The sequence below is a fragment of the Rhinolophus ferrumequinum genome, chromosome 6 (assembly GCF_004115265.2).
Source record: "Rhinolophus ferrumequinum isolate MPI-CBG mRhiFer1 chromosome 6, mRhiFer1_v1.p, whole genome shotgun sequence".
Taxonomy (NCBI): domain Eukaryota; kingdom Metazoa; phylum Chordata; class Mammalia; order Chiroptera; family Rhinolophidae; genus Rhinolophus; species Rhinolophus ferrumequinum.
This window is the reverse complement of record NC_046289.1, coordinates 29,219,288-29,233,045: the sequence shown is the minus strand read 5'-3', so window position 1 is coordinate 29,233,045 and position 13,758 is coordinate 29,219,288. Positions and strand designations below refer to the sequence as shown.

The 13,758-nt window shown below is 48.1% G+C and overlaps 1 protein-coding gene across 7 annotated transcripts in view; it reads right to left on the bottom strand.

Annotated features, from left to right (window-relative positions):
• TMEM229B (transmembrane protein 229B) overlaps nucleotides 1-13,758 on the bottom strand; it is a 44,142-nt gene that overhangs the window by 6,454 nt on the left and 23,930 nt on the right. For 3 of the 7 annotated variants that reach the window (XM_033107232.1, XM_033107234.1, XM_033107230.1), the window contains exon 2: nucleotides 12,794-12,975. The gene's annotated coding sequence lies outside the window, so the exon portion shown is untranslated. Of the gene's footprint in view, nucleotides 1-5,297; nucleotides 6,735-12,793; nucleotides 12,976-13,758 lie in introns of those variants that run through there. The other 4 variants (XM_033107235.1, XM_033107236.1, XM_033107237.1 and 1 more) reach the window with 3 other exon arrangements.

Genomic DNA, 13,758 nt, shown 5'->3' with positions numbered 1-13,758 from the left:
TCCTTTTATGGCTTGCTTATTTCACTTAGCATTATGTCTTCAAGGTTCATCTATATTGTAGCATGTGTCAGAATTTCTTTGCCTTTTTAAGGCTGAATAATATTCCATTGTGATTTGTCTATCTCGATATATCACATTTTGCTTATTCATTCATCCATTAATAGGTTGTGCCCACCTTTGGCTATTGTGAATAATGCTGCTATAAACATGGGTGTGCAAATATCTGCTTGAGTCCCTGCTTTCAACTTTTTTGGGTATATACCCAGAAGTAGAATTGCTGGATCATATGATCATTCTAGTTTTATTTTTTGAGGAATGGCCTTGCTGTTTTCCATAGAGGCTATATCGTTTTACATTCCCACCAGCAATGCACAAGGGTTCCAATTTCTCCATATCCTTGCCAGCACTTGTTATTTTCTGGTTTTCTGATGATGGCCATCCTAATGGATGTGAAGTGGTAGCTCCTTGTGGTCACATTTGTCTTTAACTGCTCCATTAAGTGGAGGTTTGGTGTTTAGTTTCAACGTTGAGAGGAAACCAGTGGGCTGACACAGGAGAGAGTCCTCCCTCCACTTCTTGTTCCTCTCCCCCTTCTCTCTTTTAAACCTGTCCAGTCTTCAAGGCCCTGTCCTGCTTCCCTGAAGACTGGCCCAGCCAATGGGCCTCTCCAATTTCTCCTCACTCTTCACCAGCAACTGTCTGGACCACTAATTTGGCACTTTATCAAATGTCACCCTATTTACTATTTTGAGGCACATGCCCTTTTGATCCAACTAGCCTGTGTACTCCTTCCTTGAGGGCAGCAACTGTTTCCAGTCTTCTATTCTGCAGATGTGGCAGAGGCCCCTCCTGAGCAGACATTCTCTAAATGACACATGTTGTTTATGCAGAGGGTTGGGTAAGAGAGTTCAGGGCTATAGCAAGAATAGGAAGGCAGAGCAGGAGAACATGAATCCCAGCTCTGCCAGATGCCAGTGGACACCAGATTTGACATCACTGTCAATACCCTCTCAAAGGTGGGTTAGAGGTTAACAATATGACATCTAGGTAGGAGGGGTGGAAACGTGGAATGTGTTGGTCCTTATACCCACATGTGGTGGTTAAAAATTGGAGGGTTATCTCCGTTGTAGAGATCCCTCCTGAGGAGTGAGGGATCCCAGCACCATACCAGACTCCCCAGCCCAGGAAAAGAAGTCCCCACAACTTCTGGCTGTGAAAACCAGTGGAGACTGTGGCTGAGTGAGATAGTGGGCAGCTAAAGTCCCAGGAGTTCCTCTTAAAGGGCCTGTGCATGGACTTATTTGCTGATGGAATCACTTGTTCTGAGCTCCAGCACTTGGGTAGCAGCTCAAAAGGTGCCAGGGATGTATGAAGAGGAACTGAATTGTGTGGCTTCGTTGCAAGGGCAGGAGGGGCAGCTTTCTCCCAGACAGAAATGCTGACAGGAGCCATAGTTCCTTTGTTGAGCCCTCTCCCACCTACCATGCAGACAGAACTAGCGATACATCTGAATCTCCATTAACCTGGCTAACACCATTCACACCGCCCTGGTGATTCCGCGAGACCTCATCCCACCCAACTTGTGGGCCTACCCAAGCCACTTCCAGTGTCCTGTTCATACCAACAGCCTGTCTTGGCTCATGCTGCAGACTTTCCTAAAATTTCTCAAAGGTCCACGAACCCCAAACAAGCAGCATCTGGCCTTAGCATGCCCCGTACCTCTTGCTAAGCATCCCCAAGTCTGGAACTAGTGGCAACCAGCCTCAGTTCACAGCTTAAGTTCTCCCAGACACCTCCAAGCCCAGCACAAGTGGCAACCATCTGCAGCTCACTTTGTAGCTCCTACCAAGTGGCCCCAAGCAGAGTACACGCAGTGGTTGAACTTGGCCAGCAACAGAGCCCCTCCCACGAGGCCCCAGAACCCACACCTGGTGGCCAGCTTCAGACCACACCAGTGCACCAAACAACCACATCCACAAAATGAAACACCCAAAGGGCAGACTAGGAAGGCATCAGAGCCCTGCTAAAGTGAATCCTTCTCCATAGGGTCAGTCCCTGCACAACAGCTCCTCCACTGTAGACACGACCAGTCCTCACAACCAATCAGCCTGAGGGTCAATCCCTCCCCTTGGGGTGCAAACAGCAACCAAGGCTCAACTACAATAGAAGGGCACACACAGCCCACACAAGGGATACACGTGGAGCACCTGGCTCTGGTGACTAGGTAGACTGTGCCACTGGGTCCCACAGGATACCTACTACATAAGGCCACTCTACTAAGACTGGGAGATGGTCTACCTAATACGTAGAAACAAACACAGGGAGGCAGCCAAAACGGGGAGACAAAGAAACATGTCCTAAATGGAAGAACAAAAAAACCAAGCTCCAGAAAAAGAACTAAACAAAATGGAGACAAGCAATCTACTAGATGCAGAGTTCACGACACTAATTATAGAGATGTTCAATGATCTCAAGGAGAACTTCAACAAAGAGGTAAGAAATATAAAAATGGAGATAGAAAATATAAAAAAGAACCAGTCAGATATAAAGAATACAATAACTGAAATGAAGACTATATTAGAAGGAATCAAAAGTAGATTAGATGAAGCAGAGAATCAAATCAGCGATTTAGAAGATAAGGTAGTAGAAAACACCCAATCAGAACAGCAAAAAGAAAAAAGAACCCCCAAAAATGAGGATAGTTTAAGGGGCCTCTGGGACAACGTCAAGCATACCAACATTTGCATCATGGGGGGACCAGAAGGAGAAGAGAGAGAGCAGGGAATTGAAAACCTATTTGAAGAAATAATGACAGAAAACTTCCCTAACCTAGTGAAGGAAATAGACATACAAGCCTGGGAAATGCAGAGTCCCAAACAAGATGAACCCAGAGGCCAACACCAAGACACATCATAATGAAAATGCCAAAGGTTAAAGACAACGAGAGAATCTTAAAAGCAGCGAGAGAAAAGCAGTTAGTTACCTCTGAGGGAACTCCCCTAAGACTGTCAGCTGATTTCTCAACAGAAACTTTGCAGGCCAGAAGGGATTGGCACGAAATATTCAAAGTGATGAAAAGCAAGAACCTACAACAAGATTATTCTACCTGCAAAGCTATCATTTAGAAGGAAAGGAAGATAAAGAGCTTCCCAGACCAGAAAAAGCTAAAGGAGTTCATCACCACCAAGCCAACATTACAAGAAATGTTAAAGGGACTTCTTTAAGAAGAAGAAAAAGATAAAAAATATGAATAATAAAATTGCACTAACTACATACCTACCAACAATTACTTTATATGTAAATGGATTAAATGCTCCAATCAAAAGATAGAGTCACTGAATGGATAAGAAAACAAAACCCTTACATATGCTGCCTACTTCAGAGACTCACTTCAGATCGAAAGACACACACAGACTGAAACTAAAGGGATGGAAAAAGATATTTCATGAAAATGGAAACAAAAACAAAAAGCTGAGGTAGAATACGCACACAAAATAAACTTTAAACCAAAGTCTATAATAAGAGACAAAGAAGGACGCAGTAATCCCACTTGTGGGTATTTATCTGAAAAAATCCAAAACACTATTTTGAAGGAACATGTACATCCATATGTTCATTGCAGCATTGTTTACAATGGCCAAGATCTAGACTCAGCCTAGTGTCTATCAATGGATGAATGGATAAAGAGGAAGTGATATATATCTATATCTATATCTATCTATATATATATGATATTGTAATATGATATTGCAACTCAGCCATAAAAAAGAATGAAATCTGCAACAACTTGGATGGATCTAGTAGGTATTGTGCTGAGTGGAGTAAGTCAGGCAGAGAAAGACAAATGTTATATGATCACTTGTATGTGGAATCTAGAGAACAGGATAAATGAACAATTCAAACAGAAACAAACTCATAGATGCAGAAAGCATTTTGACTGTTGCTGGATGAGGGGCTTAGGAGGATGGGGGATGGGGGAGGGGATTAAGAGGTACAAATTGGTAGTTACAAAACAGTCATGGGGATGCAGAGTCTGGCATGGGGAATATAGTCAGTAGCATTATAATAACTATGTATGGTGTCAGATGTGTACTGGGTTTATCAGGGCGATCAATTCGTAAGTTATATAAATGTGTAATCACTGCGTCATACACCTGAAAATAATATAATATGGTATGTCAACTGTAATTAAAACATTTTTTTAAAATGATGACATCTGCAGTCCTCCTGTCTGTCTGGGAACCCCAGTCTCATCTTTCAGCTACCGCGGGCATCATCACAATAATACCTGCCCTTGTGCGTTCCTCTGAGGTCTTCCAAGCACTCTCCTTCACATTTTGTCATTGGTTCTTACACAATTAAGATTCATGTGAAAGGGCAGGTAGTTTTACTCCCATTTTTTAAGAGAGAGAGTTGGGGCTCAGAGAGAAGTCATTTGTCCCATATCCCAGCGCCAGCGAATAGAAGAGCTGAGACTAGCGTCCATAGCTCTTGATTTCTACTTCAAAACTCATCCTACTGTATAGCGCTGCTCATCTCTTAGATGTGAGTGCCAAACGTCACCCACTGCTCACAAACATCCAATGGCTGGCTGCTCATTTCCTAATGAAACCCTATAGCATCCTTGGCCTGGCACAAAAGACTCTCCCCGATCTCACTCCAGTCTGCTGTTTCAGCCTTATTCTCACAGTCCAGCTCTCTCTGTCTTCACGCCTTTGCAGATGCTATCCACTGTGTTTACTGTGCCCCTCTCCTCTCACCACAAGTACAAACCCAGCTGACAGGTTACCTTCAGAATAAAATCTTTTCCATCCTCCCAGCCACAAGTCTTCTCTTCTTCCTCTGAATACCCGCAGCACTTACTCTGTCTCTTTCTCGTACAGATGATTTTCTCTCTTATTATGTTGATAACTTTTAGTCTCCAACTAGACATCTTTCCTGCGTATCCCACTCCTTGCTGGACACCTCCACGTGAATGTCCCATAGGCACCTCAAATTCCTTTCCTAAATCAAACTCATTATCTTTTCCCCCAAACCTGTTTTCTTCCTATGACCCATCCTGATTACTGGTACGACCACGCCCCCAGAGGCCCTGGCATCGTTCCAGCTTTCTCTGCCTACCCGCACTCTAACAGGAGCTCCCTGAGAGTAAGGACCTTGTCTGTCTGATTGAACACTGCATCCCAGTGACTAAAATAGTGCCTGGCACACATTCAATTCAATAACAAAGACATTTCTTTATCAGTTTTCATTTGCTACCTAACAAATCATCCCAAAACTCAGTAGCTTAAATCTACCTTCATTTATTATCACAGCTCACGTGTCTGTGGGTTGGCAGATCTTGGAACTCGAGACTTCCACCGTGAGACGACGAGTCCTCTGGAGGCTCTGTCCTATGCTTGGTTGGTGTGGCTCTGCTCCACTTGTCTCTCATCCTGCTCCTGGGCCCAGGGGACTAACCCCAGCATGTTCTTCTCATGGCAAGGGCAGAGGCACCAGAGTGAGCAAGCCTGACTGCACCAGCACCTTTCAAGACTCTGGTTAAGTCACGCCCACTGACATCTTGGCTGAAGCAAGTCACATGGCAAAGCACCAAGTCACCCATTAGCTCCTGTCCTTTCTACCTCTTATATATCTTTGAAATTCATCTCCTCTTCATTCCTCTTTCTCGTTGCTGCAACTCTGGTTCAAGCCCTCGGCATCTCTTATCTGGATGACTCCAATCATCTCCCCACTCATCTCCATCCTTGCCTTGCTCCTTTCCATTTTATTCATCACACTATGAAAGAGTGTGTAGAAACAGCAATCTTTCTAAAATGCAAATCCAATGTTTCTCCCCACTTGAAGCCCCTTAGTGGATCTTTAACATCTACAGCGTAAGGCTTAACCCCCTAGGGATGGTTGGCAAAGCCCATTGGGGACCCACCTCTGCCTCAGATTCTGACTTCCAGATCTTCACACTGCTGTTTTCGCTACCTGGGCTGCCCTTCCCAACTGCTAACACTGCTACCCCCACCCCCACCCATGGCCCATGAACCCATAAGCCTTCAAGAGCCAGCTCCTCCTCTGAAGACTGTCCTAAGCACCTCCATCTCCAGAGCTGTCCACCCCTCACACAGGTTCTTCCTCCTGAGCCATTCCCAACAGCAAAGCGTGACTCACAGGTTTGCACAGGGTGTCATGGTTAAGCACAGGGGATCTAGATCCTAACTGCGGGGATTTGCATCCTGGCTGATAACCACCCCGTGCAGGACTTAGGGCATCTTACCTGACCTCTCTGTGCCTCAGTTTCCTTATAGGTAAAGGAGGATAATAAAAGTACCTACTTCTGAGAGTTATTGCAAGCATAAATGAGCTATCTTAATAGATACACACTACTAAGAATACAGCCAATGCTCAAGAAAGGGTTTGTGGGGACAGAGTCCCAGAAAGCAGTTTCCAGGCTCTCAGCCTCACGTGAAAAGGTGCTGGCTTGGTTATTAGATGGCTATCAGCTGTTACCGGTTAGCCATTAGCCACTAACATAACTTCCATGGCTACACTAGGGGGTTGGTTGGTTGGCAGTGAAGCAGATGGCAGGTTGCAGGTAGCAAGTGGGGTTAACAAGTGCAGATGGCGGACTGCGGATCATGTGGGTCCTATTTTCTGTGTCTCGCCCGGCCGCCAGTGAGACTGGGGTGCTGGAAGACCCCTTATTGGGGTACTGGCAGATGTTTGCTTTTGTGTCCCAACTAGCCGCCAGCGAGAATATAGTGGTATGACTCCCCTATCTATGGCTCTGTTGATGTTCCTTTTTGGCCTCACCATATCCTGCGTTCTTGTGCAGGGAGTGGGACCAGAGTCCCTGCATGACAGGATGCTATCATTTCTGGCCCAGAGCCAGGCTTCCTGGTTGGCTTCTTTGCTTAGCATGCGCCCTCCCACTTGAGGCAGGGTCATTTTGCTCCTGCCTTCACTGGCGGCTGGGCGGTTCCTTGCCAAGCAGGTCAGATCTTCACCTTTACCCAGAGCACTAACCTGGCAGCCAAATAACCCCGTGAAAACAGTATTTACATATACAGCCTGAGGGAAAACAAAAACTCAGCTGAGAATCAGCATGAGCGGCTAGCTTTCATGAGGCTGAGCGAGGAGGGGGTCTCAGAACCAGCCCTCTGAAGGCGAGGCTTGAAAAGAAGGGTGGGGGCCGGCCCGGTGGCTCAGGCGGTTAGAGCTCCATTCTCCTAACTCCGAAGGCTGCCGGGTCGATTCCCACATGGGCCAGTGGGCTCTCAACCACAAGGCTGCCTGTTCAATTCCTTGAGTCCCGCAAGGGATGGTGGGCTCTGCCCCCTGCAACTAAGATTGAACACGGCACCTTGAGCTGAGCTGCCTCCTGGATGGCTCAGTTGGTTGGAGCATGGGCTCTCAACCACAAAGTTGCGGGTTTGACTCCCGCAAGGGATGGTGGGCTGCGCCCCCTGCAACTAGCAACGCAACTGGACCTGGAGCTGAGCTGCGCCCTCCACAACTAAGACTGAAAGGACAACAACTTGAAGCTCTCCACACTCTCCAAAACTAAGATTGACACACTGTTCCCCAGCAAAGTCCTGTTCCCCTTCCCCAATAAAAATCTTTAAAAAAAAAAAAGAAAAGAAGGGTGGAATGAAAGGGCCAGCCTTCCTGGCACAGCTTCTCACACCTTTATTTCACCCTGAACCCCTGACAGACCACTCTGTCTCCCACCCCATTCAGGCCCCTCTGAACTTGGGTCTGTCCACTTGACCTGCACTTACACCCTTAGCACCTCGTTCCCACGGGATCCAGGAAATGGGCTTTCCATTCAGCCATGCAGCAGCTTGACATAACTAGTGGATTCATCACTCAGGTAAGCCCCCGACCTTGATGCTGATTTTAAAGCCCTGCTCTCCTTGCCTCTTAGTCTCAACTTTTGGGACTCCCAAGAATGGTTGTCCAGTCAATAATAAATTAGACGCTCCAATCACCCCTGGAGCAAGTGACTTGGAAGAGCTGGAGTCCCAAACTCTAGGAGCAGAAGCAAGATTGAAGAGGTAGCTGTCAGAGGGAGAGAGAGGGCAAGGTGCTGGGCAGAAGAGAGGATGGGGGAGAAACCAGGGTGAACCCAAGGCCTGGATTCCATTTCTGGAATCTTCCATACCTGGAAGAACATAGATAGGTGGAGGAGAAGCATGCCTAGGCAAGGTCAGACCACGTCTGAGAGGTCGTGCCAGGAGAACACATCTGGTCTACACTAGACAAACGGGGGAACCCAGAAGTCCTGGCTGAGGCCAGGAGATGAGGGTGAAGACAGGGAACAGAGATATGAGATAGTGTCGTCAGCTGGGATGGCAGTTCACACGTGTTGGGACAGACGCTAAGATTAGAGGCAGGCATTAGCTTGGGTGGATTTCAGAACTCCACTCCCCAAACCCATGTCTAATAACCAAAGGAGCTGTGCTTACACTTTGAGCTAGGACAGGCTCTCCCACCCTCTGCTGGGCCCAACAGACACCTATCCCTGCTCTGGCCTCCCCCATCCGAGCCCTTGGCCCTGGACCCTTCCAGTACCTCCTTGCTCAGCCCTGGGATCAGAGCCCGGGAAAAGCCGGCATCAGGAAGAACCAGCAGCACGCTGGATGTTGGCCTCTTTCTCCTGGTGACAAACGCAGTATCCTGAGGACCATGACACAAAAATGGTACAGCCCAGGAGAGAAAATTTAAAGGGGAGGAAAGGGGAGGAGAGCATGGGCAAGACTGAAGGCAGGAGAAAAAATTTGGAGAGCAGTGGACAATTTCACAAGAGGGATTTTGGGGAACAACACTCAAGTACAAGTGTTGATAAAACTCCTCATGCTTGTTGATGAAACGGCCTGGGAACACACAGTTCCATCAAGGACCAGAACTCAAGGAGACTTGTCAGGGCAGGGTACTGCCCCACCAAGGGGACAGGTGATTGGAAGGCAGTGGGCTGGCTTTCAGAGCCCTACTCCCTAGGACTAGCTCACCTACTAAGCTATCCCTCAGGGTGGCAGAGAGTACAGTGAGCAGTTGAGAGGGACAAAGAAAACGCCAAAGGAGCCCAAGACAGGCAGGAGGCAAAACCAGATAGATGACTGTCCTTGGTTTTGGCAAAAACTCCCACTTTGTTCCAGGAAGCTGAGGCTCCACAACACAATGACTCTGGGAATTTTTGTCCAGAAGAGCATCTTGCTAGAAAACAGGGCTTCCCGTTCCATGCAGCCAGGCTGGGCAGGCCTTCCTCTTTCACCCCATTTATTTCCCACATCTTACTTCCCATCCCCAGACACCAAAATCACTGCAGTTCTATGCTCTGCGGAGATGCACAGCTCTTTTAGGGGAATCCTGAGGGCAAGGCAGTGGGGGGACAGCTTCAGTAACCCGAGTCCTGTGCTGGAGGTGAGTGGAATCAAGGAGGGGTCGGCAGCTGTTCTTGCATCTGGGTGCAAGGCACAAGGTCTGAAACTATCCTGAGTTCCCCTGTGGTTATCAAGTTGAGGAGGGGAAAGGAAAACATGGGCTTGCTTCAGGGCCAGAAGGAAGCAAGTGAGGGAAAAGACCTGTGGTCACTGGCCGGCCCCTAGTCACTGGGGATCCAGAGTTCCACCCTCTCTTGCTGGGGCATCCCCCAGGAAAGGCCCTTGGGATGGCTCTCTCTCCACCTCCCAAGTCACAGTAATAATAATCAGGCAGTCTTCTCAGCGCTTTCCATGTACTAACTCAGAAAACCCTCAAGCCCACTTCACAGATGGGGAGATTGAGGCAGAGAAAGGCTAAATAATTAGCCTAAGTTCTTACAGCTATAAAAGGAGAGCTGGAATTCAAACCCAGCTCCAGTGCTTTCACTTCCAACAAGCACATTGCCCTGCTTGAGGCTGACTACAGGCTCCTCTGAGGCGACTACCATTTTCTGAGTTTCTGCTTCTGGAAGGTTGGGATGGTATACGGAGAGACAACAGAAAGCAAGAAGGATGCGAGCTTCTAGGTAGATAAATTATCAATGAAGCTCAGAAATGGGTGTCAGAGCTACCAAAGTCTTTCAGCCTATTCTGAGAGACCAAGTTCTATTCTGGGCCAAGCTCTAGCAGGATGCACACAGAGGTCCTTCAGGGTCACAAGCTGACCCCCTTATGACCATGGCAGCAGCCACCTCTCTGGGCTTCAAGGCATGTGCCATTCAAAGACACCTCACCAGGACACATATTACCCAGAGCCTCTCTGACTGCCAGCCTGCACCAATGCTGCTGGGAATCTCAAATGACCCAGACCTGCCAGCCAAGAGCAGTGGCCAGCATGCAGGCTGCCCGGAGAAGCCCTGTGCTCAGAACAGCAGCAGACACTGTCAGGAACAACCATTCCACACAGGGCAGCAGGCAGGGTAGGATGTTAAAGGGCCTCGGATGCTAAGCAAATCCCAGCTGGCAGGTGCAGCGGGGGCAAGTGGGTTGGGGAACAGAGTCAGCCTGGCACAGAGGTTCCCCAGGGCTCAAGCAGCAAAGGGCAATCTGTGGACGGGGACCGTAGGCTGGGCATCTTGTGTGTTGCCTGCTCTTCCCAGACCTCAGTGGCTGCCTCCCTGTTGTCGCTCAGGTCTCAGCTCAACCGTCACTCTTTGGAGACCTCTGATCTCCAGACCAAAATAGCCTCCCCACCACTCACATTATCCCATTTTATTTTCTTCGTGGCACTTTCCCTTTCTGATATTTTGCTACTTGCCCATTGCCTAGCTCCAATTAGAATAAAAGCTCCACAAGGGCAAGGACTCTGTCTTGTTCACTGCTGCGTAACCAGTGCCTAGAATGGTGCCTGGCAATAAGACCCACGAATACTTTTGGGATGAATGAATGAATGAGCCCAAACAGGCACAGGCCCTTAACCCCTGATGAGGGCAGGTAGAAACAGCTGGTCAGCTCAGCCTTTCTCTTCTCCTCTTTCTTGGGAAACACATTCTTTTAAAAAATTTTAATTCTAGCATTTAAAAAATATCTTCATTATTTTTTCTGATTACAAAAGTAACACGTGCTCACAGCTGAAATGTAAACGTTACGGAAAGGAACAGTTTAGAAAGCAGAGTCCCCCATTATCCCACAGCTTAGAGAAAGCCACTATTAATGGTGTGTTGTATATTTATCCAGACTAAATTTAGTTTTAAAAGAAGCAAATCCATGCATCATAGAAGGAAAAAGATTCATAATTCCACTAAACTAGCAGCCATTATCATTTCTCCTTTGCAATCTTTTCTCCTGTGTTTATTTTTCAAGTTACCATAATGTACTTATTCTGTAACCTGACATTTTCACTTATTGTATCATAATCGTTTTTCCAAGTTGTTATATCGCCTATGTTCTCGTTATTATAATGGCTGAGTACTATTCTACCAAGTATAAAACTATAATTTACTTAACATAGATGTTCAACAAAGGGAGAATAATTGTTTCTCATTTCCACTGTTACATTTGTTATGCCTATAATTAAAGAATTCAGCCCTTTCCTTCTCTGGGACTATTTTCTAATGAAAGATTTCTTAAATAATTCCAGAAGTGGGGTCACTGGACAGAGGGTAGAAGAGTTTCGAGGCTGATGATGTAGATTGCTCTGGGGAATCCTGTACTCTGTGGGGAAGAGGTCTCCTGTCTGAGTCAGCGTGTACCCACAGTGGCCTCCAGAGCCATCCCTCCACTCCCACACCACTCCCCTGGGCCAGGCGTGCTCACACCACCCCATCTACAGATCAATCCAAGAACACACTTCCTGAAAGACCCTCCAATCACAAACGGATGTTGCAAGCCCAAGCTCAGTGAAATGGACTCCAGCCCTGAGTTTTAAACTCTCAACTGGCAGTCGAGTAGAGTGCTACCTAAAGCTGAGGAATACCTCGTTAGTTGTTTCCCTCCCTGCAAACTCCTCCGTGGATTCTAAGGCTCTGGGCTCCTGTGGACCAGTCTAGCCACTCCTAAAAGCTTGTCCAGTCAGGAATGCAGAAGCAGCAGCCCTCCCTGCCCTGCCTTCCAGGGGAGCTGTCTGCCTGCTGGTCCCCCAGCTCCCAGGGGGACTGTCTGCCCTGTATAGACAGAACAGCCTGTAGGTCGGACAGGCTCTGGGGCTTGGGAAAGCAGCCAACTCTCATTTTTTTAAAGCACGATCTAGGAAAATCCAGAGGCCAAGTCTGGAAAAACAGGCCACGCGAGGACAGGTGAGACTCTACAGTTGGGGCCCTCTCGCCCTACATGGAGCTGGTCCGGTCTGAGGAGGAGATGCAGCTGAAACAAGACAAAAGCAGCACAGGACTTGCTCCTCTTGACCCCCCCCCCCGGTGCCCACTATTATGGCAGCTCAGGTGCCACAAATCCCTCATCTCCTGGTGCCCTGGATGCTCTAGCCAGGGTCACGGAAACGGCTCATGGCATGTGAGCAGAGTCCAAGTCCCAGGTGAGGAGCAGTTCCTACGGGGCACAGAGGCAGAGCCCAAGGTCCAAAGCATCCATGAGCCTACAGACAAGAAAGAGAATTTGGGAATATGCCACCCCCTATGTGCTAGGTATCTCACATCACTCACGTCAGCCAATCTGGGTCTGGCCCAGTTTTTAGATGTCATGTGGCTATAACATGGCTCCAGCACAGGACATGGCCTGAAACTGCTGGACGCTCCCCTCCCATTCCTGCCCTCTGGCAGGCCCTCAGACAGAAAAGAGGCTCGGAACAGGGACTTCCAGACCTGGGCCCATGCTACTGAGTCAGGGAGGGCGGGTGATGCCCAGTGAGCCTCTGGCATACTCACTTATCTCACCCTTGAGTGCGCAGCTCAGAACAGACATCAGGGTCACTGTCCAGGCGTGTCCCGAGTTAACCTTTGTCCTGGTGCCTGGCTGGGCCTCAGTGCCATTCTCAGCAGTGTGGGCCAGCATCAGTCCCAGGGCCCAGCTGGTCCTCAGCTAGTGGGCAGGCAGCTTCCCTGTGTCCCTGGGAATAAAAGAGGAAATGTTCATTGGTTTAAACTGTCCCCAGCTTCAAGCTACTAGGCCAGCCGGAGAGGAAGCCTCAAGGCAAACATCACAAGGGCCCTGGCTCCGGACTCAGCACCAGACACATCCTGCCCAGGCCACCCAGGCCCCTCTGCTGGAACTTGCCACCTCCTCTTAGCCATCCTGTTTGCTCAGGTCTGGTTAATCCAGAGTGAGAGCCTAGGACCCACCCTAATTCACACGTGGGGCTAGGACTTCAGTCTTCTCACACCACGAATGAATGTGTGCACAGGTAAACCTGAGAGGGGATATAATTTTAGAACCCAGCTCCATTCTCATCTAGCTTCAAATTACTCTCTCACCTTCACCTGTAGTAGGTACGTCTGTTCTCAAGGGCGAAAGGCAGGCATAGTCGGACATTTGTTTGAGCATTTGGGGAGTTAAGCATAGCGACACAGAAAAAGCAGCACACCACCGCCAATAAAAACAATGTGCTCGATCCCCCTCCCCGCAATCCCACCACACTAATGTTCACTTCATGCTATTATTTTATCAGTGTTGTTGTTGAGGCCCGTCCTGTTAACACCACAACTGGCTGCAAGCTGACAGAAATCTGACTTCATAACGCCCCTTGCCACATACATACTTTTAACATATCCCAAAGACTTGACCATTTGACAGAGATTCTGACATTTTTTGTCTTAATATGAAGGTACTGACGCTTCCCTAAAGCCCCTTGGATACCATGTACACAAACCCGAGAACAGAGGTCACGTCTAGC